This window comes from Mesitornis unicolor, unplaced genomic scaffold (assembly GCF_000695765.1).
Source record: "Mesitornis unicolor isolate BGI_N332 unplaced genomic scaffold, ASM69576v1 scaffold42222, whole genome shotgun sequence".
NCBI lineage: Eukaryota > Metazoa > Chordata > Aves > Mesitornithiformes > Mesitornithidae > Mesitornis > Mesitornis unicolor.
In genome coordinates this window covers 22,272-49,998 of record NW_010167899.1, presented here as the reverse complement: position 1 = coordinate 49,998, position 27,727 = coordinate 22,272, and the positions used below count along the sequence as shown (strand labels likewise).

General features: G+C 39.7%; 1 long non-coding RNA gene across 1 annotated transcript; it reads right to left on the bottom strand.

Annotated features, from left to right (window-relative positions):
* Positions 1–2,531: 2,531 nt before the first annotated feature.
* On the bottom strand, positions 2,532–26,749 carry LOC104536278. Its single transcript, XR_728100.1, has 2 exons — positions 26,641–26,749; positions 2,532–3,812 (listed from the first exon to the last, which is right to left on the bottom strand). It is a non-coding gene; the product is annotated as an uncharacterized LOC104536278 (long non-coding RNA).
* Between the last annotated feature and the right edge of the window lie 978 nt (positions 26,750–27,727).

The window sequence follows — 27,727 nt, the reverse complement described above, 5'->3', positions numbered from 1 at the left end:
GAATGCAATGCAGGGGAACCTGCTGTGCCATGATGATATGAGCATTCCCCAGGACTTTCCTTTCAGCCTCTTCTGAGAATTAGCCATGTAAAATCTACACCCTGCCTGATTACAGTGGTGATTGTGGTCCCAACTTACTTTCCATTTTTCTTCCCAACTCTACCCATGGCCTATATACTGCGTAGTAATTGAGTAGCTGAATATCTTGAGTGCTCTGGGCTGTCTTTGGCTCTGTTGCAACATGGGGTGCTTATGAAAACAGGGTGAATGTTACCTGCATTGTAGCTGTCCCAGCAGAGAATTAAATGACTATTAAAATACATGTTGCTCTTTATATCTATATATGTAAATAAAAGGAGGGATGAACACTTTTTCAGGACAGTTTATGTATCTTCTTTTAGCTGTTGCTCACCAAGTCAGTCTGTCTTTCTCATCGTTTGCTCAGAAATTCTATTTTGCAGTTGAATTTCTTGAGTTAAAAACTGATCATTTTTCTTGCAATAGTTTAAGATTTAAGAAATTTATTATTTTTGTTTTTATTTCAATGGGGAATCTTTCTAGCTGGAAATTCCCTTTTCAGTTCCATGACAGGCCTCTTTCTGATGTTCCCTTTAATATAGCAATCTTAGTCACTAGGACTTTTGTGTCTTTTTACATGTGTTTCAGTAGGAGATACACCATGCAGGGAGAAAATGCAGGCAAACACACTGTTTCTTGGACATTTTTGTCTCTGTTGCATCCTCAGATATAATTTTTCTGATCATTTAGCATTAACAGTGATAGCTCCTTGCTTGAAGTATCTGTGGTCTTCCTCAAACTGAAGCTAGCTCCTGGAAAAAAGGTCTTCTGCAAGTCTGATTTTGACTCACTAAAAATTTAGCCAAGTTTGAGCAAAACTTCTACCAAGTCATAGTAAATATTCTTAAAAGTAACAACTGGAGGAGTAACACAGTGGTGGTATAGTCCCAGTTGCTCGTGCTGGACAGAGACCACACTTAGACCCTTTTAGGATTTGGAAATGTGTCCAGTAACAACAGAGAGGCTGCTGAAGTGCTGAGCTCTGAGCTTGGCTAACAACAGGCAAACTACCTAGGCAGGAGGAAGAAGAAACCTTGGTGCAATTCAGACTTCTAAATAATTTTCTCTTTTTCCCTCTTACCATCTTTTGTCCTTCTTGGTGCCCTGAGGGGCTGGTGGCAGGGCCTGTGAGGCTCACTCATTGGAGAACACTTGAGTTGGTAATTTTTCCCACTGAATTCATGTAGATGTTAAAGGGGATAGGGAGAAGAGTGGGCTCCTGGGGAAGGGCCCAGCTTTGTAGCAAATCATGATTATTCCCCTCTGGTTTTGGCATGAGAAAGCATAGACATCTGCTATACACTCTGGATGTATGTGGTCCTCTGAGGAGACACACGTGTCCTCCCAAAACTGGCTACCCATGGCGGCTATCTTTAACGGAGTATTTTGTGGAGAAGTCAGCTCATTTGTACAGCATTCATGTAAGGCACCTTTCAATACTGAAGAAAGGCTTTATGTGTCCAAAAGTTTGCTTGATTTTATTTATTTATTTTCTATGCAACCAAACCAGTAGATCCTAAGAAAGATACGGGTTCATTTCATAGGCTTATAATAACAAGAAAAGAAGAGTCTCCATGCTCCAAAAAAAAGCTTAAAAGAAGATTAATTAATTAATTAAGAATCTTTTCTTCTGAGTGCAACAGGATCCAAGTAACAAGTGAACTTTTCATTTCCAGTAATAGCAGAAATTACTTCAATAGCATGATTGTGAGTGCCCGTGGGGCCATAATGTGAATGGGCTTTATTAAGGAATAGACTGAACTTCTATCTTTCTTCCAGTCATTTCCACAGGCTATAAACAGCGCCTGGTTTGTTGCTATTAAAAGAGTCTAAAGACGACGATGCTGAAAAGCATTACTGTTTAAGTACTCATGGCTTGACATTAGCATGAAAAATATTTTCTTGAAAGCAAAGTGAATTTTGGTTCTCCAGAATGTTACAGTTTTGTTCAGAAATGATCATGTTGAATACTTGTGACATGGGGGAGATGCTTGTTTGGCTTTGTGTTTTTAATTTTTTAATTCCTGGTCACTATCCCTCTGTTCTGCTTGATCTTTTCAGACAAGTATGAAGTCAGAAAACATCTTGGGGCTGATTTTTATGTTTTCTCGGTGATATTTTCTGCCTATGTTAGCACCTGAAGAAAGAGCCTGTCCTTAGTTAATGATCAGGCCTCCTTATACATTTGTTCCCCATAAATGACCACTCTGAGGAGCAACCTTTCCTGAATAATGTGGTATGTTGCAAAATGATGCTAAATAAAATCTGAAGTAATCCATGATCTGCTGAGGTGATATTGAAGACATATCTCTCATGCACAGCAGACCTATGCATTAATCCTATGTTTTGGAGTCTTTAATTGCTTTAAATATTTGCTTCTAGATCTGTGTTTCACACATCTTATTTACATGGTTTATTTTTCATTTTATGAACAAATCGATAACCAGACAGACTCTTTACCACACTGGATTAGTTTTATTTATTCTCTTTGAACTTGATTAAAAAGCTGTCAAACATAAGTCTACATTTTATCAGCAGAATACTTGTACAAAACAGGGTAGGAGATGTGTATAGCTGGAAACATACATTTCAAAATGAAACAATATTTGATATATTCTAGACAGTTACCCTTTTGTTTATCCATGACAACTGAAACTAACCATCAAATGCATAAATTGATTCAAGTCTAGCCAAGTAATCCTAAGGGCATATGAAAAGGCTTTTTTTTTAAAGTTCTTTCTAGATGAATTTAATGTAGTTCACCAATAAAGCATCCTCAGGAGCACAATACAAACGCTAGAGAACATGAGATAGCTGGGGAAAGCGGGCAGATGTACAGTGTGATGAAGAATCAAAATGGATGTTACATTAAAATGAGCAGTCATGCAATGTCTTCATTTCATGTACTGCGTTTAAGTAAAAATGCCAAAGTTCCAATTGTGGTTTTCATTTTTTTAGGTACTGTTATGCAAATAGTGACATTCTGGTGTTTTGGGGTTTGCTTTTTTTTATTATTTGTTGAAAAGTATTAAAGATAATATTTTTTTTAACTCTTGGGTTAGGCAAATTGATTATTCATCATGTCTTTCACTATGTCTCAAAGAGAGATGTAGTTTATACTCAGATTAGTTACAAATGGTCTGGTATCACTGTTTTAATTCATTGCCTTTAATATACATATTTTAATCCATTTCCCACAAATCTCCTCAATTACTATTTGTCTTTCTGTGCCATTGCATATGTTGGTAAACAGCATTTTCTATGGTCTTTGGCCATATGCTGTATGCTCAGCTTGCAAAAAAAGTGACACTTGGAGTGCTAGCATAATGAAACTCTCAAAGGGTTAATGCAGAATACATATAGGCAAATGTTGACAATATTTTTTATTCCAATGTTTGAAAATTAAACACAAAATCATCATTAAGTTTTCACAAAATGAGGCATCTGTCACTTGAAAGAAAAAGAAATATTTCAGAAATATGTTTACAGAAATGTAAAAATATTAGACATCAAGACAGATGTGAACGTTTTCAATAACAGGCCCTGTCTGTCAGTCTTCCTCAGAGCCGAAGATCTTGCTGTACTCACTCAACATAAGTTCAACTATCTGATTTTGGTACAGCATGTGGACTGCCATGTTCCCTGTCTCCTTTTCAGGTCTAAGGAGTGTTGGTCCAAACACAATTCCTAAGCTTTGTGTTGACATAAGATTCACGGATTCCTTGGCTGCTATCCTGTTGACGAAAGGAAAGAATTGGTTAAAAGAGAGGGATGTCAAAGGAGTCGCTGTTGCATTTGAAGTACATAGAGGCACTTTTTAACTGATTCTCTTAACAGGGGTGTTTGTTTAAGTTATCAAAAGAAAAGGAAAGAGACAACTTCTGCCGATCTGAAAAACAAGGGAAGGTGACTCAGCCCCAGACAATGAGTTGTGCACAGGGTGGAGGTCTACAGCTCCATTTCTCTTTTATCAGGGTGAAATTATATCTGGAGTGAGCATTCGTTGGTATGTGTGCCATAATGCAATAATTTCTAAGCTTCATGCATTTAGGCACCAAAACCAGGGATTGCTCTTTACGCTAAGGGAGTCGAGCACTTTTGCTGTTGACAGTTTTGGTGTCTTGAGGGAGAAGCTTCCCTGCTCCTCTTAACACGGTCTCCAGCACTGAGAGAGTTGAGAAAACAAAAAAAAAAAAAGCCCCTTAATGTAGAGCTGATATGAAACATTCCTTCTGCTAATTTAAATCCAATAAAGTTGGTACGGTCTGAAATGGATTGGGAAATTTATATAACTAAAGACTTTTGCATGCCTTATCCTGACACAAAGTTTCTTGAAAGACACTGAGACCACATACCTTAATGAGATGACTTAGAAAATAATGGCGAGGATTATAACCTTTGATATCTTTATTACCCACAAAATTAGAAGAGGAGGACTATTATTATTAAAAGTTGATCTTGTGTCTGTATTAAAACTTAATGTTCTTGTGGAAATGACATTAAGGATGGAGAAGTCTGGTCTAAGAACAATATAGGTTTAATGGATGGAGTTTAGGTAGGCAGTCTCACATAAATCTTTGCAGCAGTGAGTATGAACTAAGTAGAAATCCATTTCCTTCCACCCTCCAGAATATATAATATATCCTAGGTTGGGAAGACTAGTAAATTAAGATACATATTTTATAAATAAATTACACAGCTCTACCAAGGAATGCAAGCTAAATGTAACTTTAATATGTAAATGCTTGAATTTATAGATGCTTCCTTAATCTGTTAGTTTTAACTTAAATATTCCAGGTGGACTGTGGAAGCCAAGTTCTGCTTTTTCCTTCTCTCTCTTATTGTCACTTATTCACCTTCTTAAAATCCAGAGAGAAATTTAAAAAGCATCATAGCTGCCTTTGTTTTCCCATACCTGTTGCTGAATTTACAGCAAGCTGCACTGTAAGTGAAAGAAACTTCATGAGACACAATGGGCTCAGTCGCTTGAAAAAGGTTTCTTTCACGTTAGCAAGTGGGTCACACAGCAAAGAGCATCGTCTTGTGGATTTCTGCCAATTTTGTCGTTTACCACATTCCTTGAACATCAACGCTCGTGGTTTTTTTTTCCCATATATAAATAGGAAGCAATACTTAGTTCTGCCTCATGCTTGTAACCGTGGTGTCCATTGCACAAAACTCTCTCCATATGGCACTAATCAGATTGGCTTAATTATTAGTTTCTTAAAATATATCGTCTTTATTATAAATGAAAAAAAATAATTATCTTTCCTCTGTGATAATATTAACATGTCATCTCTTCTCTTAGGAGTTCAGAAAGTCTCAAAAGTTAGTAGTTTTGTTGCCAAATGACTGTATGGGCTTCTGATGGGCATCACACGTCTTTACCACAATTAAAAACTTTTGTTTCAATGGTGACAAGGTTGTTTTCTTGCCACTTATGGAGAAGCATATACACTGAGCTTGTGACCTCTCTGTGAGAAGAACTCCATTTCTGTTGAGCTTGTTACATGCTAGAGGTTGGATAACTTGCCCTGGTGAGACCACATCTGGAATATTGTGTCCAGTTCTGGGCCCTCAGGTCAAGGACAGGAACTGCTTGAAAGAGTCCAGCAGGGCCACAAAGATGCTGCAGGGAGTGGAGCATCTCCTGCTGAGGAGCGGCTGAGGGAGCTGGGGCTCTTGAGCTTGGAGCAGAGGAGACTGAGGGGGGCCCTCATTCCTGGGGATCCATTTGGAAAGGGCAGTGTCAGGAGGAAGGAGGCAGGTTCTGCTCTGGTATGGCCAATGCCAGGACAAGGGGCAATGGTCCCAAGCTGGAGCACAGGAGGTTCAAGCTGAAGATGAGGACAAACTTTGTGAGTGTGAGGGTGGCAGAGCATGGCCCAGGCTGCCCAGAGAGGGTGTGGAGGCTCCTTGTCTGGAGACACCCAAAGCCTGTGTGGCTGCTCTAGTGATCCTGCTCTGGCAGGGGTTGGACTGGATGAGCTTTTGGGGTCCCTTCCAACTCCTAACATTCTGTGATTCTGTGAACTTATAAAGTATTTGCAGTCAACATCAGCATGGGTAGAGAGGCTAGTTCACTGGGTGGGGGGTGGAAATATCCAGCAGTTGTATCGTGTGTAACTTTAGAGATCATCAATTTGGCATCAGCCATGGCTTTGCAATGAGATTATGTTGATGGTGGACAGCATTGGTAAAGTTGGCAGCAAAGCACCTTGCAATGAGCAGGAGGCAGAGGACCATGAATAAGCAGAGTCAGGGTGAAAATAGTGGCAGTAGTGCCCACTTGACTGAAGGGGGAGAAGGAGTCTGACTTCCTCTATCTATAAAATTTACAAGATGTTGAGGTCCTATGTTTCTGATGTGGACACAGAAAATGGAAGATGGATGGTCAACATCCCTGTCCTTGATTGTGGTCTTTCTGAAGCAGAATAATTCCCCTTGCTTTTTCTGGAGATGCCAACCGTATGCAAGGTCCTGGTTGAGTCCAGGCGTTGCCAGCACATGGACTGCATCCGCTGAGCTCTCAGGAGGTGAGGCTATGGCATGAAGCAAGGGCAAATGTGCATGGTGTGCATTGCTGATGGAGAGGAACCAGCTATCTGTGGTGGTTCATTGGTATAGTATGTGGCACCAAGAACATCCGCCTATATTTGGGGCCTCTAAGCTTAACGTTAGTATAATAATGCTTATATTGCTGAAATATCTTGAAAATTCTTTGTATTCCTCTATTCATGCAGTTGTTCTTATTTTGATAACTACAGTAACAAAAAGCTATAAACCAAGCAAACTTGGAAACATGGAAAGTCTGAGTAGTTAAATAATCTGCGGTAAAATACAGCTACTGGAGGGAAAGGAGGAAGGAATTCAATCCAGCCTGAATAAAATAATTACAAGTTTAGGTTCTCATGCCTTTTAAAATTACAAATATTTACCAATGAAATTCTATAGCTATTATTTTTTTTCATTTGTCCCCAAAGAAGTCAAAGCAAAATAAAAGCAAATATGCACAGTCTAAGCTATCACTGTAGTTGCTAAGTGAAATTCAGTTGTTAAAAGAGAAAATCCTTAAAAAATGGGCAAGAAATCTGTTTTTTGGCAAGAGAAAGAACTGAAAGAGTGATACACCATTTACAATATACAAAGTGAAAGCAATTGTCACAGCTACTTTTTGTCAAGCACAAATGAAAGGAGCAATGATCCATCAATTTAAGATTTTTTTTTTAGAAACAATCTATAAACTGGTGCCACAGATTTTGGAACCATATCAAGAAATTGTTGAGTGTTATGGCGGGCAAATTTTTTTTCCTCCCCAAACAAGTGGGCTGAATTGCAAACTTCAAGAATGGTTTCAGGTTTTTTTAAGCTCACAAGTCAGGAAATACACAGAAAATACAATTCTCATTATTAATAGTAATGAAATTAATGGTGTATTAAAACAGCAGACGTGTCTGATAGGAGGGCTCTAGTGTCAATGGCAGATATATAAGCAAAAATACTTGGAATTTATGCTTCGTCTGTTGCCAAGGCAACTGTAAGCTGGAAAGTGTGTGACTGAGAGCAGGGCAACTCTACAGCTAAGAGGGTCATTGTATGGTGAGTTTGGGTCTCTAGTTCCATTAAACCTACACTTTTCAAACTCTCTAAATAAAATCATTATTAATTTTGACATTCGGCAAGCACATTGGATTATTACTTCAAACACACTAGGTGTTAGGAAATGTTCTTCATCCGTTTTTACTCCGTAGTAACTGCTGAGGAGGAGAAAGTGTTTCAACAGTGACTGTTTCCTCATACTTTTAATGTTCCTACTGCACATTAAAAATTAGACAGAGAAGTCAGTGTACTAAGGGAGGAAAACCCCATTGGAAAGGGCACTGTTTTACTGTTTGAGGGTAGAGCTGTCTTCTGCTAGCTGCATGGAGAACTGTTCAGTCTTACTTTCTTACCCCTTTCCAGCCTTAATTAAATGAGGATTTAAGTTTGCTCAATGTTAAGGACATTTCTTTAGCAGTACTGGTTTTAGCCATGCCTAGTACTCTTTTACTGTTTGAAATTATATTGAAAGGTAACTTTTCAATAAGACAATCCTGCTGCTCTTCCATGAACTGATAATACAGACTATGACTAAAGGGCAAAGCATTACAAAATGAGGGGATCAGAAGAGTAAGAACGGGTCATCTAGTAAAAAATTATAGGTCAGGAAATGCCACCCTCTGAATTCAGTAAAGGACCAAGGGCTAAAAGCAGGTTTTGATCTTTTCAGAATCTTGTCCACCAATATTGTCCATTATACACAATATCTTATTTAACTTGGGAAGTCACTGCCATGAGAGACAAATCAGCAACTAAACAGAAGCCAATACAGATTAAAGGTGCATGAGGATATAGAAAACTCCCCAGAAAGGAAAAAAATTATGTATATAGCAGCTAACCTTACAGAATTAGGAACTGACTCCTCTCAGTGGATTATTCCACCATTTGGATGGGTTTTATACCTTTGCTGAACCACGCTAGTGACCACTGACACGACCGGAGCTGCTCATCCCTATGGACAACAGGGCTGATTTGATACGTAAGTTCCTATGAACAAGCTGCCTCGATGGGTCAAAGTCTGCGCATTTTTTGCACCTTTGCTTTAACAATAATTATCTTCAAATTAGATAATATCTGTTTCCTATACATACTCGGCATGTGCAGAAGTAATGTTTTAGCTTAAGGACTCAGCCCTGGGGATTGCTCAGCTGCCTTCAACTCGCCCCAACTAAATCACTGTTAACAGGTCTTTTGACTACACCATTATGGGCCAGTTTTTACGCAGCAGTTTTCTGTCTCTTGCTATTGCAGAGCTCACACTCAATTTGAACATGTTAAAATTTGACTCTTGTGATGAACAGTTTCTAGCTCAACATTTTTTGCTCCTCTCCTTCCCAAATGCTGGTTCACAGGAGTTAAAAAATAGCAGGTATTACATACTTTGCTTTAGTGACAAGACATTTGGGAAGGAACCATCCAACCCTGAAATAAAATCTTTATTGAAAGCAATTCTACATCCATGCCAGTCAGATACATTGTATGATCAGGAGAGATGTCCCAGGGGAAAGCTCGGCACAGTAGACAGGGTTGATTACTTGGACCTCCTGTCAGTTCTTAACTCATTGACAACAGTGGAGACATTCAGTACAACTTTGTTTTCTTTATTTGGAAGTAAAGTTAATATACTTACCTTAACTGTGCCAAATGTACTGGAAAATAACCTGATAATAAAATGTACCATCCTACAAAGTGATAATGTCTGTGTGTGTATAAGCACATTTTGGCAGGGTTTTTGCAGACGGGTTTTTCAGTGTTAGGAAGGAAGCACGAGTACAAAATGATGCACAGATAAACTATCACATTTCTGCTGAATGTATTTCCTTTCCATTTAAGGCCTGTTACATACTTTCCTGAGATACAGCATATTGCTGCAACGTCATTTTCTGTGGCAAGCTTATTTCAGTTCAGCTATAGTAGTTGATCTTCAGGAAGAACTTAAGTGGTTTTTGGTACTAAAAAGACAACTGAACTACAAAGTTTGGCATTGAGAGTCCTCTTAAGACACAAACAACAGGTCATAACTTTGCAGAGATATCTGTATCCAGCTGGATATACCAGCAAAAATACAAATCAGCAAAATACACCCACCGCAGAGGAAGGATGCAGGGCCTGTGCTCTACTTAACCCCATCTTGAGAGACTTACAGAAATAATTGGTGGTAAGTGAGCCCCTGATACTATAAGCTCTATTTGAGTAAACTGTTCAATTCACTGCACTGCCATGTAGATAAATTTAAAATTTAGTAATAAATTGGGATTCTTGATATTTTATGAATGCAAACTAAACCTCATTATTATTTATGTACCGGCTTTATGGATGATTTGCTCAGTTGCATTACGGTGGTATTCACCAGCTGGTGAAGCTAGCAAATGCAAACATTATCAGTTGAATCCTCAGCTTGGTGTTTGTGAAATCTGTATACCATGTTGGGTGGGGGGTGCTTTGTGTGTATGTAGCTACTACCTGAGGTTTATGCTTGTAGAGGAGCTCCAAACCACTACAACTTCTGTCCTCTTCAAAATGTGATCACAGTGAACTAAGACAGTTTTAAGCCGCTGTGCAAAATGTGAACGTACTTTAAATTCCTTTTTACCTCATAGGTTGAATTCAAAACAATAGCTATCCAAGACTGGTAACAGAGAAACCAGGTCATGGCGTACAATATGCTATGAGAGGGGTCAGAAATAGTTCAGACATACTTAAGAGCTTGCTTTTGCTGAAAATAGCCTCTATGGCTCCTGGCCTACAGAAACTCCATAGGCTTCCTGTGCTCTGCAGCTGCAGGTTCACATTACAGCTCTTTGGGAAAAAATCCCCTCTCTTCAGTTGCTCTGGGACACCAGACCAAGCACTTGATGCTGTCTTCTTCCGCAGGCTAGCCTTTAAATCTGACCATTGGAAGGCTATATATAGTACCTGGACAGCTGACAGGGACTCGGTGGAGAGGGGGCTTCCTCAGGGGATCCCTTGCATATCTCACAGCATGAACCCTTCCCTGGATGAACTGCCTTGGAGTCTGGCCCTAAATAAAAATAATAACTGAACAAACTCCCAACATCGGCTCACAGTTGGCTGCATAGGCTCCAAAAAGCTGAAGAAAGGCATTTATTTTGGCTTGGCCTGGCTTAACATGAGAACAGCTCACAATAAATTCTTCTCACCACTGGATCATAGAATCATTTAGGTTGAAAAAGACATATAAGCTCATCAAGTCCAACTGTTAACCTAGTATTGCTAAGTCCACCAACTTTGGAGTAACTTTTAACTTTGCTACCTGTATGGCTTCCTTTCTGAACAGCATGTGTGCAGTTGCTTTTGCACACATCTCACAGTGCCTTGTCTTGCAGAGAGTGTCTGTATTTTCCAAGTGACTGAGGCCAAGATGTAAAAGCATGTTTAGAAGATAAAGGGATTTGGGCCTCTACAGAGTCTCCATTCAGTTGTATCCTAGCAGGTAACTGAAGGGCTGAAGTTGCACTCTAGCTGTTACCATTTGATCCAAGGTGGACACAGCCCCTAGGTGACCAACCTGAAGAGTTTCCACCTCAGTGCAGCCATGTGCCCAAGGCAGAGGGTGCGTAGTGGTGTCTCGACAAGGGTGGGTGTTCATCTCCATGCAGTGGTGGCTCCACTGGAAAGCCCAGTGTGGGCAGAGGCTCAGGTCCCACTCCCCAAAGCCATATTATGTCTAAGAAATAGATTCAAAATCTTTCCATCACATCTTCGTTACTACTGCAAATGTTCTGGAAAACTGACCCAAACGGGTGATCTGCTAAGTCCTCCCATTTACTGACAATCAGCACTCTGTCTTCCCAGTCTGGCTTGGTTTTTAATTTTGTGTGTCTGAATGCAAGCTGGTTAGGACTCATAAGACCAGAGGGAGGAGAAGATCTGGCTGGTCTATGTTTTCACGGTGTGAGTTGCTATTGAGCCTGAAGTTTGCCTGTTTGGGGATAGACGCTTGGTAGGAGTCAGTTGAAGGTCACAAACTTCCTTAAGGAACATCTCGGATTCCTCTGGCTGCAGCTCCCCGCACAAGGCATTCATTTTTGCCTTCTCTAACAGCCCTGTAGCAGCATATATATCTATCTCAAAAAAACAGTGAGCCCCTCTTCAAAAGCCACACCACCACTGCAATCATGAGCCCCTCCCTGGGGAAAGGATGGGAGAGAACAAAACCACCCGTCACAGATGTTAGGCAGATGCTAATGCACTTCTTAGAGGTGTTTGGATAGTAGAGTGATAAAGGCAGTGTGAGACTACGTAGAATAATATATGTTCAGACAGAGATATAACACATAGACCCCTTAACTGCATTTTTGGCTGGTGGTGTAACTTCTGCTGTGATTGTTTTCTTTTTTTTTAAATTCTATTTCTGATTTTTTCTCTGCAGAACAACTAGCTTATTGTAAAGACCAACCTGTCAGAAGTCCTGGGTCTGTATGCTTTTGTGGCCTGTGTGGCTCAGAAGGCAACAGATAGTTTTAGATTAAGAAAGCTTTAACTTCTGAAATTGCTTAAATATTTTCATTCAAGAGTGCCTGAAGCTACATTTCCTTGTAACATTAAAAATAAAAAGCAGTTAGTAACAATCTCTCTTAAATCGCGAATTGTAAATATAGAACCTTTATCATCAGCACAGCACATCCAAAAATGTCTTTGTAAAATAAATCAAATTATATGAGTTAATTGATTCCAGGCAACATCAGCAACTGCAGGTGGAAACTGAATAACAGGATGTTTATTAATGAAGGACTATTAATCAAAATTGACAATATCAATTCCTGTTTCTTTTATTTGAATTCTACCTGCAGAGTCCATGGACATACTTGCTGAATTTTTAAATAAGAATTTAAAAGTAAAGAAAACGCTAGTGCTTGGGATTTTAGCTTTAGATGTAGGGCTATTTGTTTAAACAGCAAAAGGATATCCTAAATCCAATTTGACAGGCAATGCCAAAGATGCCAGTGGTAATTAATTAGCACTTAATTTAGACCACAGAACAACAGGATATGGAATTGGTGCTTAGTGCCATTTCCCCTTAGGCTTCATCTCATGAGGGTCAGGAGTATGGCTGTTGCATTGAAGGTCAGTAAATAAATTGGGGGAACACATTGACACTGGACTTTTCATGATAGATATCCTTCACCCTTATTACTGCCTCTGGCTATGGCTGATGAGAAAAGGCCTGCGATTGTTCTGTGAGAAATGCCCTACCCAGGCTCGATTCGAGCAAGGTAGCGACCGAAATCGCGCATCGTACGGCGGAGATGCTGGATGCGCCCCATGGGGAGGGAGCTGCCTCCACTCGGTGTCTGGGCTGGAAATAAACTTCTAACTGTAGCGCAGAAAGCTTGAGGAACCCTGACAGGCGAGGAAATTCACTTAAAAGCAGCCCCTAAGTTTGCTAGATTTGCGAGCTTAGCTTTAGATTAAGCATAATTAAAATCAATGGAAGATTTTAAAGTGAGGTTAGAAACTAGGTCAGCAAGGGAAAAAACACGTTTCCTTATTATCCTCTTGTCTTAATAATATTTGGTACTTCTCCATAAAGCAAAAGGCTCATAATAAAGGTGGATTAATGTTATTAACAGCATTGTTTTCTGGTAGGGACACCAAGGCTTTGGCATGCTTAGCGACCGACAAACAAAAAAATAGTGAGCCACCAGTTCTGCTGGTTTTAACTCAGTGAAAGAAGCCACCATTCTACATCACACCCAAAGCAGAGGGTGTACATGGAGGACAGCAGGAGACCTTATAGAGCCTTGCTCACATTCATTGCATTATTTGGTTCAGATTTTACTAGTAAGAAAAATAGAAAGATGATGAGACTCATCATTATAATAAAATCCTCCTCCTCCCAGTGAACTCAGTTCATCTGCCAGACACTACTGTGCATTTTATTTCCAAGTAGTCTCTATCCATCGTTCAAAAGAGCAGCTCAGGTGGAAGGGTGTCAGCACTGGCACTGATCCTCAGCAACATCACAGCTTTCTGAACTCGCTTCTTACAAGCCTTACCCCACCGCGCTTAAGTAGTCCGGTTCCACCATGGTCCGTAGGATGATGAACAATGGGAATTTTGGCATGGGAAATTCTGATAGCACATCCTAGATACACTCTGCTAGCACAGTTTTATCCCCTTGGTCCCCAGAAGGGCTGTTGGCATTGCTACATCAGGAAAACGCTGAGTTAGACAGCAGTCCGTGCTCGGAAAAATGTATTTTGGGAGCCTCAGGTTAACAGTTATTTTAACTTTCACTTCATCACACCCTTTGCAGCATCTCTCTCGACAGTGAGTGAAATTTTGATTACTGTCAAAGTCACTGACAAAACTCCCAGTGACTGGGAACCAGAATGGAGTCAGAATTCCGCCTCATAGAAGCTTAACTTTTCTCATTTTGGATGATATCTACTTTTACTAAGTGGAATTACTGCTTTTGACTATGTTCAATCTATAACCTCTTGCAGCCTTCAATTATAGCCCTTTTGTGCGGCAGTAATCCAGTTGACAGCAAATAGCTCAGCCCTGGATATGACAGGTTTATTTTCTGACTTAAAGCCCCAAAGCAGCAATTGGCTGGAATTTCAGCCTGGGATGCTGAACTGTAGACAACCTGCTCAGAATTTCATCTTTGCTGGTGAGTCTAGAGCTTCTCGTGAAAAACTTCATTTTGCTAACAACATATTGGTTTTGTTAAGTATCATGAATAAATTATTCAGTTTTGCGAGACAACCAGTATTTTTTGACGTTGAAATCAGAGAATGCGGCAAAGAATGAGTTCCAGAGAATAAATTCTTGTCAAAGTTTTCCTTTTCTGTGAGCTCATATAGGCGTAACTACCTCCTAAATTTTTTTCAAGTCTGTTTTAAATAATGAAAACCGTTTTTTATATTGGCCTATTAATTGTTCCCAATATAAAACCTCTGTTTTTTTAACCTACGCTATCACCATCTTGTTGTTTAAAATGAAAGTCTTTTTGCAGTGGTCTTATAAATCAGATGATTTTATATGGGGGTCTGACCTCAACCAGGATTCCTACTCTTTCAGGTTTGGATCTGAGCTCTCCACAAGCTACTATTGCAATATATATGCACTGCATTTGTATCAGATTTGAAAGATGCTTTAACATGCCTCCCAGCGTCACGATTGTTTCAGCCCTGATATTGAACATGAGTAGGATGAACATATCTCTTAAATGCACTAGTGAGTATGTGCTGTGAGTCTTTGATTTCCTTAAACTTATTTACATTTTACTTGCCCTTGAGCCATGAATTTACTATGTCAGCATTGTCTTTCCTACTTACACTTTGTTTGTCTTGTCCACTCACCTTAGCTTGATGTTTATTTTTTGTGCACATGTATAGTCCATTGCACTAAATGCACGAACTGCCTGGAGTGGAGGATTTTCCATATATTGAGTCTTTCTGAGATGCACCCTTTGTGGTACTGCAAGTTTTGCAGTATTTCCTAGCTTTAAACTAGCTTTGGTTTTTCTTATTCATTCATATTTAAGTCAAGTACTCATGCACACCCATACAGGTCTCAGATGACTGTCGTGGAACTGCATTAGACACCTTATGAAGGTCTTTATATAGGCAACCCTACCTTTCTCAGTGGTTGTGTTTCATCTTTGACCAGACTTGCCAATATCTGCTTTTGTCTGACCCTGATCAAAATCCACAGTTAGAAAAGCTGTTGAGAAAACATACACAAGTGTCTTAGACCTCCTAGCTGAAACCACATTCAACAGATATTGAAGGATTTAGGACCAACAGGTACAGTCTTGTTGTTGATATCAAGGCATATTCATCAGTCTTGAGACACCTCAGTCAGTAAGCAGCTTCCAGGCCATCAAATATCTCAGTCATCTGAGCTAGGTGCTGCATGGATCTTCCACTACAGCAGGAAATGTCTAACCTTAACTGAACAGTTATAAATGGATTTACAAGCTAAGAAAGAACCTCCTTAGGAAGCAAATGTTGTAGTTTCTAGATGTGAAGTTATGTAAACATAATTTAATATGAAGAGTAACACAGAAATCTGTTAGTATGTAACCCAGAAAGGTTAAGCAGTTCCTCACCATAGTGGTCAGGTGGGATTCAGAACATGTAATTATATTCATCAAGCTTTGAAATTTATCCTGAGATGGAAATCTCAAAGCTGACACTGAGCCCATAGCAGCTGCAATTACTTCCACGGGTTAGATGTGCTCTGAAGGAGTGGAAAACTCATTCTTTTGATGACATTTTTATGAGACAGTTATCCGGATATGGAAACAAGATGGTTATCCTAGGAGGTGGTCCTACGTTGCCTGCTACTACTATTGCCACAGCTCTACTGAAAACCCTCTCTGGACTGAAATTTTGAATGTGGACAAACCCATGTTCACGGTAAACTTTACCTACTGGAAAGCTTCCGTATGCTATAGGGTTGTCCCATATGCTATACGCCACTGGGTTCTCCAAGATTGATGATGTTGTTTGGTGAAGGCCTGGACTTGGCAGTATGGATGGCAGTGATCTGGGAAGTGGGAACAGTTTTAAGGCAGATGAAGTGCTACCCTGAGGTGGTTTGGTGATGCTGAGTCTAGTGCTGACACAGAGAACATAGTGCAAAGCGTTTGCACTTTGTCCGTGAAGGCGCTAGGAGAGTGACAGGAGAGGGATTGGTGGGGTCTGTAAAAAATACGCAACTTTTCTGAATCCCTTTTCTTGGCTCATCTCCACGGCAAAGAATCTTCTTTCAGAAGACCACAGCAAGGCTCTGGAGAGGATGTGGCAATGCCATCTACAGGGATGTGTGCGGCAGCCCTTGGTTTAAAGGAGGTAACTGGTTGCATCTTGTGCACCAGGGGAGGAGGCAAGTTGTCTAACGCTTGGCTGGAGTTAGCCGCTCCACAGATTTATGATTTTACGTTGCACCATAATGCGTAATGTACGAAAAGATAAATATTTTCTGTTCAGCAACATCTTGCTGTATTTTCATCTAACTCTATAATTTTAATTGTAAAGTGAACATAACCTGTATCAAATTATAATTTTGTTAACATATTGAATGAGGAGAAGAAAAATAAATACCAGATTTTATACTGTACAGGCACATGAAGGTATAGTAAAAAAATCTGGTTTCCTTGACCACATTGTCATAATATGCATATATAACTGCTTATTGAATCCAGGCTGTGTAGACAACAGAAAGAACACTGGCTCCATACCATCACAATGCATGCCCACAACAAAGAGGAGGAAAGAACAGGCTCTTTCATTGTGTGTTTCTAAGTATTACCAACATAAGGGCTAAAAACATTACCTCTGTCTGAAGTCTATCTATATATCCATGCATAAGTTATTAACCGGGCTCTCTGAGCACAGTTGCTGAAAATATTAATATATTCAAATTATATTCTAGCTACTGCAAAAACAGTAGATCAGACAAATGTATTAAAATCTCTTCAGACAAAAGGAGTCATGTTATTTATAAAGTTCCTCCCCCCCTCCCTTACTGGAACACAAACCTTCATTGTATATAATATATGAGAATGCAAGATGATCCTTAGATGTCAAAATGTGGCTTAAAGTTTGAATGTAATCATAAAACAGTGACTCTAATGCTTGCCATAAACAAATTGTCACTGGTATTATGTAACTGAGGCTATTCACAGAGTATAAAAGACGGGAAGAATAAAAGGTGGCTGCCAAACACTATGGGCCAAATCTGAAGGTTGTGCCAAGTTGCGCGAGTGGGCTGGGAATTGCAAACCCAGCGTGCAACTCGGATTTACACTCCCTGGTGCTCGGGCTGTTCCGATGGCTTAAATTAGAGCAGGAGAATGGATATATCTATTTTTTTTCAGTTTGCCACTTTAGACTGTAAGGCAGCAAAGCAGCAACCAGCGGCTCCTGCAGTCCCGCCTCTCGCTCTTTCTGGGAGATGGGAAAATGCAATAAAAGTTCCCTAATTGCCATAGGACCCCTTTTTGTACAGAGTGGCTTTCTAGGATGCAGACAGGCATGGTCAGATAGCACTAAGAATGCAGCCTGGAAAAGGAAGCATCACTCTCAGATCTGGTAGTCTCGAATTTTTGATGTTATCCAGCACGTAGAGTACCACCTCATCGAGTTGAGACCCTGCTCTTCCCTTGGACTCATTAGGAAAGACGTCACAGCGGGTTAATGACAGAAAACCATACATCAAGGCAGAAGACCTTGTCTGTGAACAACAACTAATCATTTATACTTTCCTTTAGTCTGAGCTTCAGGAGTAATGTATACCTGATAATATGCACACTTCACAGGCTTAAATTGCAGCTAACGCTTGTGTTAAGGCACTTTATCAGGGACAACAACCAAACTAGGTGGTTGTCTACCATCCCTTATTTCTCCCTCCCCTCTTCCTTTTAAAAGTAAAATTACTTTTTTTTTTTTCACAGCCTGAAAGAATTGTTCAAGCAGAGATACTGGTTTAACTCATTATGAATTATTAGTGGGAAAGTGGGTCTCAGAAGTATGTTACATCTGAAATATTTTTCGTCACTTGAACATGTGCCGTCCAGAACTGGCCCTGTTCTACCAGTCACTGGGAACAAACACTTAGCATTCACAGATGCTCCTAATTTGGTGTGGTTTGGAGTGTAATTTAGATCAAACGTATCCATGTAAATGAGTCAGGGTTTCTTAATTAGGTGCCTCTAAAGAAAAAACTTGGACCACATCAGTAGGTGTGGGTGTGGTGCCCACAGTACTGGAATCTTTCCTATAGATGAAGCTGAGTTTTGTTCAGGCATACTGTAGGTTTTTCATTCCTTTTTTCTCATTTTTTCTTTTTCTTTTTTTTTCCTAAAGCTCAATAATAAATCTGCAGATGGCATAGACATAAAGACGCTACTTCAGAGGAGCTGTCTAAAACACTGTCTCTTTGGCAAATGCCTTAAAGTAGGTCATTCTGCTGTGATTTAGGTTTATATTTCATTGCCAGCTTTTTGTTCCCATTACAAGTAGGGTGCATTCCAGTCCACAGATTTGCTCTTCATTTTATTTTTTTTTTCAGATTGGGTTTTATTTACAAGAATTTGTAGATCTTCATAAGAAAATGGCCAATGCCCTGTCAGAAGTACTGATCATGCACTTGACCACAAAAAGAGATGTATGAAGGTGATAACCTGCAAATGTTGGAATGTAAAATGCCATTCTCTGCAAGCAGAAAATGTATTGATCCTCTTAACGCGGTGATTGAAATGATTGCTGCATCTTCTGCAATGTGTGAAAAATAATTTGATCTAATGTCATTTCACAAGTCCCACAGAGCAGGGGCATCCGTTACCATAGTTGTTCAGGTATTTGCTTTTTCTTCATTATATATTTGCCATTGAAAAACATGCATTTTATTGCTTGTATGTATTAAAAAAAAATCATCAGGTTCTGTTTTCCCATCAAAGTGCTGGGGGATTTACATGCCAAACTCCCACTAGCCTTAATGAATTACCTGCATAAATTCCCTTTCAATCGATAGTAGAATAGATCCTATTGTGTTATATTAATGGTTTTGCACAGAACGCTGACATTTTGGCATTAAAATCTTTTTGGTTTTGTTTTGTTTTTAAGTTCCAATGAATATCTTAAGAAACTTCAAGCCTATTTTTTATTTTTGCAGCCTTATTCTGAGAAAAATCCCACATCTGTAGTCAGAACAATGAAAAGCATTGCAATTTACCCTTTGATGACCTGATCCTGGACATTAATGTGTTAGGGCCAAACATCCCAAACTAGTAAAAAAAAAAGAAAAAAAAAATGAAGGGAAGGAAAAAAAGGCCATTTTATAATGAATTGAGCATTCTTAATTTTCACCAACAAAAACCATTTGAGTTGAAAAGAACGCTAACCCCAAGCAATATTAAGAGGTTACAAAATCACATAAATTAACTCCGCCAGTGATATTTTCCTCAAGCTTATGCGAGCGCAAACCAGAAGCAGGGCTCTCACATGGTCTTTATTAACCGAAAAGTACTTAGCAGTGCCCGGCCTCCCCCGAGCTGTGCTGGCCATATGCGGGTGTACGCCGACGCGCACATGGATGAGCCTTCAAAGCGGGGCTTGGGGTGGGGGATTGGGAAGGGAGCGGAGAGTGGAAGTGCGAAATGTTCGCCGTGTCATCGTGGGCAAGTGCCTTACCCTCCTCATTCCTCACTTTCTCCATCTACACAGCTAGGATAATAAAACTTACTGACCTGAAAAGGAAGTTATGAGATTTAATTAATGTTTGAAAAGCTTTTTGTGAGATGGTTTGATATTGAGTAATGTGGTTTGAACAATAGGAGCTCTTTGAAACAGGGGCTCTATCTATCTGTATTTGTGTACTGCACCTAGCACAATGGTGCCGTACAGCCACGGAGTCAACCGTATCATAAATATTTAAATTAAAACTATGTTAATTATTTTTATCGTTCTGTTATTTGCTGATACACCAGTTCAGTACATTTTGAAGCTTGGTAGCATTGAGAAGTACCAAGTGTAATTATTTGCCTGATTGTTATGAAAATCAGGGTTTATATTTTTTAAATGCGGTTGTGGAAATAGGAAGTATCTGGAAACACAGGTAAAAATGTGGTTTTAATTACTCGTCATTCTTGTTAAAAACACTAAACTGTGAGCTTCAGGGAAGCAGTGAACTTCACAAACTCTTATTGTGCAAAAAGAAGGGCATGACTGCAAAAACCTTGGTAGCAGGTAGCTCCTGTCCCGAAGAAAATAAATATAAAATGCACAAATTTTAACTTGTGATATTAAAATTTCTGGAGGACTGGATTTCTTTTTTGCCCTTCATCCAAAATCTCTTATTACTCCTGTCCTGTGCACATTGTGCCTGGCGCAAATTTTCTTATGTACAATAATTTACAAGGGGAGTGTTTAGTAGACCAATGTATACTCAGCAGAAAGAAGTGGATTTAACTTTTCACCTTTCCCCAAAATGAGTCCTGGGAAGCTACGGTAAATGGGACAAATGTTGGCATTGCTCCACCTCCTTTCTAAAACTCTTCTATAGCAGAAACAGAGAAATGCACGTGTGCAAGAGCGTCTTGACGTAGATTTTTACCCTTCTCAAGCTAGAAAGTGATTTATTCACTTCATGCAAGTCTTAAAATGTTAACCAGTGATGCCTGAGTCTCTCATGTCTCTGGCCGGTCACCTACTCACTCCTCTGGTGCAAGAAAACGTTTCTCCTCCTCTCATTTCCAGTAGCTGCTCCCCAAGCTTGTAGGAGTAAGGGTCAACTTTTCTCCCTGCTGCTGTCCCATGGCTGAAGAGCAAGAGCTGCTCAGGAGTTGCCCAATCATAAAGAAAAGTCTTGATTCAGGAAATAATTTCAACAAATAGTCTTTGTTTCTTGTGCCTTCACTTAAGGACTTCTGTGCTTCTACACATTCCTGTATCTGAGCATTTTTCCTGAAGCAAAATTTAAACGCTCACCCCACACTTTGGGTGTCCCATAAGTTCTCTGAGGTTTCTCAATTAGGAATTTGTTGTATAGTCCTTCCTTCCATTCTGGGGGCTGTTTTTTTTTTTCTTTTAAAGAACTTTTACTTCTTTTCTTCCCCTTCTTTTTCTTAATAAAAAGCTTGTGCAGTTCTTAATGTAATCTGTTCTTCTACTGTGTGAAAAAAGGTTTCTCCTGAGCCTAGATTTAATATGTAAGCCTGCCTGAAACTGCTGATATGACACATAGTTTAGTAAGTGAAAATCACATATGTTTGTTACATCTTTCCTCCACTAAAAAAAAAAAAAAAGAAGTTTGCAGACATCCCCTGCTCAGTATTACTAGATGCCATACTTTAACTTTATTTTCTGATTTTCCCTCAGAATTCTGGGTACTGCTGCTGGACTTGTCATCACATTGTCATCGTGTCCTGGTGTGCGGGCTACTGTGGGTTTCTGTCTATGCGTGGCTTTTTTCTTTTTCTTTTTTTTTCTTTTGTTTGATCTTTAATAGGTAAAAATAAGTCTCTTTAGTTGCATGGAGTTTGAAAAAGTCTATGCTCTTCAGAATGTTGCTGCCACATGTTGCGAGGTTCTGGTGTGGGGGGTGTTTCGTTTGTCAAGGTTGGATGCTTTTCTCTGTTCATAGAGCTATGAACACAGGGGGAGGTTATTTTTTCAAAACAACTAAAGCATGAATTTGTGATATTTATGCCCTTTATTAGATAATATATTAATATTAGTGAGTTAGATAAGTTCTGCTCTTGATGAGGAGCATATTTCCAACAAAATTGCTGCAATTACTAGTAAGAAGGAAGAATTTGGGCAGGGGAGGAGGCAATCAGAAAGAAAATCATCATTCTCTCTGTGAAAGGGCAGAAAGCCTGGATGGCACCTGAAAAATGTGTTGCTGTGCTATGTACAATGTGGGAAAAATGAAGCAAAAAAATAAAATAGAGTTTCTCAGATTCAAAGGTGAATCAAAAGGAATTGGCTTCTGCCTGGACAAGGCAGCCAGATAGGCCACAGTAACAGATCCACGTGATAAACCAAGAGGCAACTGCAGAGCTCCCCAGACAACTTGCCTGAAGTGCCTGCCAAGGAGGCAGATGCTGCTGCTGGAAGAATATCTTCCACAGTTGGGCATCTGGGTTCAGCGCTTCCCACGTAAGGGAGAGGGGATGGTAGCATCAGGCTGGCCCCTGTCTTCCCATTTAATTATTCCAACATCCATTTTTACACTTTTGTAAATAACACATATTATCCTGCCTTTGTGTGGGAAAGTAATAAGCGAGGAGAGGGGATTTTGACTGTAATATGTCCCTTCGCAGGGGTGTCTACATGGATGGGTAAAGATGGACTCCAGCTTGGCTGCCCTGTGCTCCAGCCTGGTCAGATGTGAGACAGCTCGGGTCTGGGAGTCGCAGAGCTGCCTCGCGGTGGCACGGAGCTCAACCTAATAAGCAGAGCAGGCTGAGATTCATTAATTTAACATTAATAAGCACAGCTTATTAGCTCAGGCACAGTGCTGTATAATGCAGGCACACAGCTTCTGGAGCAGAGCTGCGTCCGCCCTTGCCAGCTCAGAGCATGGTGCAGACGACCCAGCCAAGGGTGCTCCTCTCCTCTATTGCATTTTGCATTAGGGAGGAAAGGGTATTTTGCAGTCACCGCAGATGCTTCTAAGCAGGGAAAAAAAAACCCAACCCTTCAGGTTTTTAGATTGTCATGCTGGTTTATGCTGATTCTTTAAGCCATTTAAACTTCTTGTGCCTCAGTTTCCCAATGGGTGTATGATAGCCACCTCAAAAATGCAGCTGTGAAAGCAGGTTAGGTATCGATCATAGTGGGGTCATAGTATCATTGATCACTGTGGGAGCCTTAAATAGCAAAACATTCCTTCTACAGCACTTGAGTTATAGGCTTGTGAGTAAAGTTTTGGGTACAAATAATTATTTATCAGATAGGGATTGGTTGCTCAGTTCACGTTTGTGCAGAAAACCGATGTGAGGTTTCTGCATCATCTGATGGCCTGCGTATGCCTGCAAAATAGGACCAGAAAGGTCCATCAGTTTTGTCTGGTACCTGTGATTAGCTCACTCTGTTTTTGAGTAAAATTAACTTATAAATAAGAAACAGGAAAGAATGTTCTTTAAACGCATTCAAGTGGAACAGGCTGTTTTCTGTGGCTATTTGGGAAAATCCCCACTCAGGATGGGTTTTCTTGTTTCTTTCATGTGTAAAGCGTAATATCTTTTTGATTTGCTCATCTGCGGGAAGAAGTATGGAAAGCCTAATAGTAGTTGTGCTCAATTATTTTCAGTATGAGTCCTAATAAAACAATTTTTTATAGTATTAGACTGACAAGAGCTATGTTATATGTATGTCTGTTCAGCCTCATACTTTGTCTCTTCTGCTTATGGGTAGTAAACTTCATGCAAAGATGAACAAGGGACACTGGTTGGGATTTTTTTCATCAAATAGAAAATAACATAAAAGAACAGGTACTGCAACCTCAAGCTTTGCTTTTAATCCCCTCCTGTGGGCTTCATACGCTGCACTGTGACTTCTTGCAACTTCAGAGAGCCTGGTTTAAGAAAGATATATGGCACTGGTGTTAATCCCTGCTGCCAGGCCTTTCTTGCAGACTCTCTCATCATCTGCTTTGTCTGAGTTTCTAAAGAAGGACCCTTCTGAAGTGCAGTTCTCACTGTTACTGGGGCTTGATCTGGACCCACTCCCGCAGACTGGATCACCACAGAATGAAGCCATAGTGAAGCCTTGCGGTCCTTCAGCTTCTACACATCAGAAACCCCTTGGAGCTCAGCTCAACATCAAGCAAGAACAGCCATCTCCACCAGCAAATACAGAAATTGCAGTAATATGCCTCAAAAAAAAAACCAAACCGATTTACTTATTTTTTTCAACTAATCAGAAACTTTTGAGTTTCCTGTGATTTACACTGAGCAAACTGTGATTGAAGAGGATGGTGCAAGGTGCAAGTCAGTAGTGAGGCTGCCACATCATGCACGTTGACACCCCTATTCTGTAGAGTATCCTTAAAAATGATATAATACTACACTTTGTAACCTCTGCAAACTAATCTAGTTTCGTAGGATAATTTAAATAAACACACATTGCCTATATGTGCAAAATATAAACATCCTGTCATTACTAACAAGCTTCTTTATTCTCATTTGTGGAACCATGAGGCCATTCAAACTGGCCTGTCTTTGCATTGACAAGTTCAAGAGAACACACCAGTTTTTACCTTTTTTTTTTTGGTTGTTTTGGTGTTTTCAGTATCTATTTTGCTGCTGCTTCCATATCGACAGAGCAAAGCTTCTGGAATAGCCCTATCTTTCCCTGAAGATGTATATAGCTCTAGCTTCATCATGCCTTCTGCAGTGACACTGAGGTAAAAGCATGTTCTTATTTAGATAGTACCATATCTGCAGAGCTGTAGTCAAGCCCAGTATTGTGTACACATGTGTTATGAAGTATTGGTATTTTATCATCTGTATTTTAGTGTGGGGTTTTTTGTCTTTTATTTTATTTTCTCCAAAATCCACCAGTATTAGTCCAGTTTTGCCAGTTACTCTACACGTACACAGCAGGAAACAATTGCTGTCCCGAAAAGATTATGCTCTAAAAAGCCAAGGCAGACAAAGGAAGTATTATCATCATTTTGTAAACAAGGAACCAAGGCACAGAGAGATTAAGTGATTTACCCAAGGTCACCCAGAACATCCGGTCAAAGCCAAGAACTGAACCCAACGTCTCCTGAGTCACAGTCAAGTGATTTAACTACGAGATCAAAGACTTACTGTGTATACCTGGTATCTCACTACTAAGACACAGCAACAAAACTTTTGTCAAGTTAGGATCAATGCCCCGTATGGTGCATAAATTCTATATATGGCATATCTGTGCTGACAGCATGCAGCCACTCCTTGCTCTCAGGCCCTTCCCAAGAAATAATTTCCCTTATTATTCTTCCATTGACAGTAATAAATTATCATCCTTCTGTAGGTAAGCCACTGAAAAAGAGAACGTGCACACACAGTACATCAGGTGAATAAATAGAAATCTGGTTTTCTGCAAGGGTGAACTCAGTCATTTTATGGACTGTTTAAAATCCTTCCATGCTTAATGAAATGGAGATATTCTCATGACTATGTGGACTTCATTTTGCAGTTTCAACTGGAAGCTGCAAAACAAGATAAAGGATCTACATCTCTTTTATGTATATACCAGGAAAATAGAGCAGAAATCATCAATATCAAGGCATTATTCCTTATAAACCTAGAGTAGTCTTTTATTTGGAGACTTTATTGCTCACTCACTGGGGTCATTATATCATTTCTGGGATGAAATACTCTGTGCACAGGGCCTCCACGAGGCCCTAGATCCTACTTAGTACCTTCAATTTTAAGGATAGTTTGGCTGAAAAGTGACTGTGCAAAATGGCACAGTCTTGCTGTTAGCCCCAACACCAGGACGGCCACAAAGGGAGGAACAGGATCCTGCCCTTCATGTGCCTCTGTCTTGAGGTCTGCCACTTCCGCACAGTCATTCTGTAAGTTCAAACTGCTGCAGGTTGTTTTCGGAGTGAGCATGTGGTCTACGGACATTTTTACTGTTAATGCCACAAAACACAAGAAGGAAACCCAAGGTGAACATGAGTTCCTGGGTTGACTTTGTGGGCTGACATCTCTTGCAAACAGAGCTCAATGAGTGTGGAAACCACAAAGGAGTGATAAAGTGAAGGCTCACAGAGTTATTTTTCTGCCTTTGAGGTGTCTCAGCAATATCAGGAGAGCAAAGGTCCACTTCCAACTCTCTCCTCAGCATTTCTTATAGAATCATAGAATGGTTTGGGTTGAAAGGAACCTAAAAGCTCATCCAGTGCAACCCCTATGCCATGGGCAGGGATGCCTTCCTCTAGACCACGTTGCCCAAAGCCCACCCAACCTGGCCCTGGACACTTCCAACGATGTTCTTTGTTGTCACAAACTTCCTCATGAGGTACAAGCGCTCATAGTGTATTTTCTTGGGTGAGGTTATTTCTATCACTGCATGCCTCAGCATATCACAAGAACAGTAAAGGAGATTGAATGGCAGGGATCTCAATGGAGAAAATACGGTGATCAAAAGGTCTATTGTTGGAGGAAGTCAGACCAAACTGTACAAATCCCATACTGGAACATTCGCCCAATTCCATATACCTGTAGCACAGTAATCCCAATGTGTCTTGACTGCGTTGAAGGAAACAGAAACTTTCTAGCAGAGCAAAAATTTGGGCTTTTGCTTAGACACAGTGATTTCTTGAGTCAAAATAGGATATACATTGGTACCATAAATCATGTTTAGTTTTGCCAAAGAACTTAATTATCTTTGGTATTTCGGATGACATTTCCAGTAGGATTTGGACACCACACACCAATTTCTTTAAGAATTATTTATCTGTTATTACCACAGTCCTACTTACTTCTTTAGATGTTCAAAGAGGATTTTCATTGTGTCATGGTTTGGTCTAGGGAGCTTTTTCACCAGGCTCCTTATGGATTTGATGCGAGTGGCATTGTCCTGGATTTCTAAGGGGGGGAAAACAGAGAAAATAACCACTTAAGTGCTGTTTCTGGTACCTTAACAAGAAAAGTCTTCATTAATATATGGTTAAAACCAGAATATACCATACCTTCTGTTGCCTTAATAGAGAGCGAGAGTAATTTACAAGGATTAAAAATTCTCCTTTAATCTTAATGAATTATTTTCTGGTTCATGGTATTTATTATTATGCTTTTCGTTTATTTTATTAAACTATTAAGACTATCATCCTAAGCTAAAGCGCCTCCAAGTAGTAAGGGACGCACATCTTAAGTGGAATTCTACTTTAGAATTACATTTGTCCTGTGGTGCAGCTTCTGTGATGGATACACTTCCCAGGTAGTCCTTGTTGTCCTTTTTTTCTCATTATAATTTAATCAGCTCTATTTATGAATCTCTATCCTTAACATTACACCCCACCACGTTTGAAAATTTAAAATGATTTGCTATTCTTTTTAGTCATGCTTTATGGTGCTCAATTATTTCAAGAAACTCTTCCAGTGTAGCTATTTTCTAATACCTGTAGCATCTCACCACTGTAATTTCTGCAGGAAACAATTTGTATTTCAGACTTACAATTAATAATAAAGAATGCAGTACTAAGTGCTTTAATCTCTCTTTTGAGGTGATAAGAACATTGCTATCTGTTCTGTTAAGATATACCTTCTTGTTTTAGCATGTTTCATAGTTTCATGGGAACGGTTTAACTGATATTTTCATCATTTTGTATAAGATGTTGCAACTAAAGCAAAGTCATGTAAAACTGTGCTTTCGTTTAGGAACAGATTAGATAAGGTGCCAGTAGGTCTGACGTAGGGAAAACATCTTGCATGTTACATGCCCTAGATAACCTGAGAATACTTTTCTGATCTTATCATCTATGATTTAATTATCACCTATCATTCTTCGTATATGTTCCTTTTTAATATTCATATTACCCTAGCACCCGGAGATCTCAATCAGGATTG